Here is a 1,297-nt window from a genome sequence, read left to right as displayed (position 1 = left end):
CGTCAGTTGCATCTGCAGCAGGCCTGGCACCCAGCGGTGCTCCCAGGACGCAATTCTTCTGTGCAACAATGAGGATAATCCTCAAGTTACGAACCCAGTCCGTGTAATTGCTACCATCATCTTTCAACTTTGCTTTCTCAAGGAACGCATAAAAATTCAGTGGAACAACAGCACGGGCCATTTATCTACAACAACATAGACAAGCAAAATACTATCAGGTACTAAGTTCATGATAAATTTAAGTTCAATTAATCTATTACTTAAGAACTCCCACTTAGATAGACATCCCTCTAATCATCTAAGTGATCTCGCGATCCATATCAACTAAACCATGACCGATCATCATGTGAAATGGAGTAGTTTTCAATGGTGAACATCACTATGTTGATCATATCTAGTATATGATTCACGCTCGACCTTTCGGTCTCAGTGTTCCGAGGCCATATCTGCATACGCTAGGCTCGTCAAGTTTAACCCGAGTATTCCGCGTGTGCAAAACTGGCTTGCACCTGTTGTATGTGAACGTAGAGCTTATCACACCCGATCATCACCTGGTGTCTCAGCACGAAGAACTGTCGCAGCGGTACATACTCAGGGAGAACACTTATACCTTGAAATTTTAGTAAGGGATAATCTCATAATGCTACAGTCGTACTAAGCAAAATAAGATGCATCAAAGATAAACATCACATGCAATCAAAATATGTGACATGATATGGCCATCATTATCTTGTGCCATCATTATCTTAACCATCTCGAATAAGGGGACTAGAATGTAGGTCCTTGTGTATTACTAATGTGACGATATGCTTGAACGAATTGCTTAGTTGTAGTATATATACCTAGCATGCTCCCTCCCGTTAACCTTCTTCTGCCCATATTTTCTCCAATGATGGCCATCATAATGTGGAACAACTTACAAGAGATCTTGAGCGCTTGTCGTTGTTTCTCCTGCACGGTGCATACATCTTGTTATCCAAGAAAGTATATGGGAATTAGCGGGTGCCCTCGTTATGTAGTACTAGCACAAATGCCCGTGCGTTGCAACGAGAGACATTGTTACCCGTCCTATGCATCCACTTATTTCCGTTTGTCTCGCACTACTCTCCTCCTCACCGTCGGATAGCTCCTCTAATACCCTGGTAGCGAGCTTCTTCACATTCATCAGTGTAGTCTTTTCGTCTAAACACCACTTACTGAATTTCAATATACACAACGTGCAACCTCTTCTAATTATGCGGCAAGCTGTTTAATTGAGCACTTTTGTTCTTGGCGCTCTTTTTGTTGACACGTTGCC

The sequence above is a fragment of the Triticum aestivum genome, chromosome 3D, assembly GCF_018294505.1.
Source record: "Triticum aestivum cultivar Chinese Spring chromosome 3D, IWGSC CS RefSeq v2.1, whole genome shotgun sequence".
In the NCBI taxonomy this organism is placed as follows: Eukaryota; Viridiplantae; Streptophyta; class Magnoliopsida; order Poales; family Poaceae; genus Triticum; species Triticum aestivum.
Note: the sequence above shows the minus strand (reverse complement) of the source record.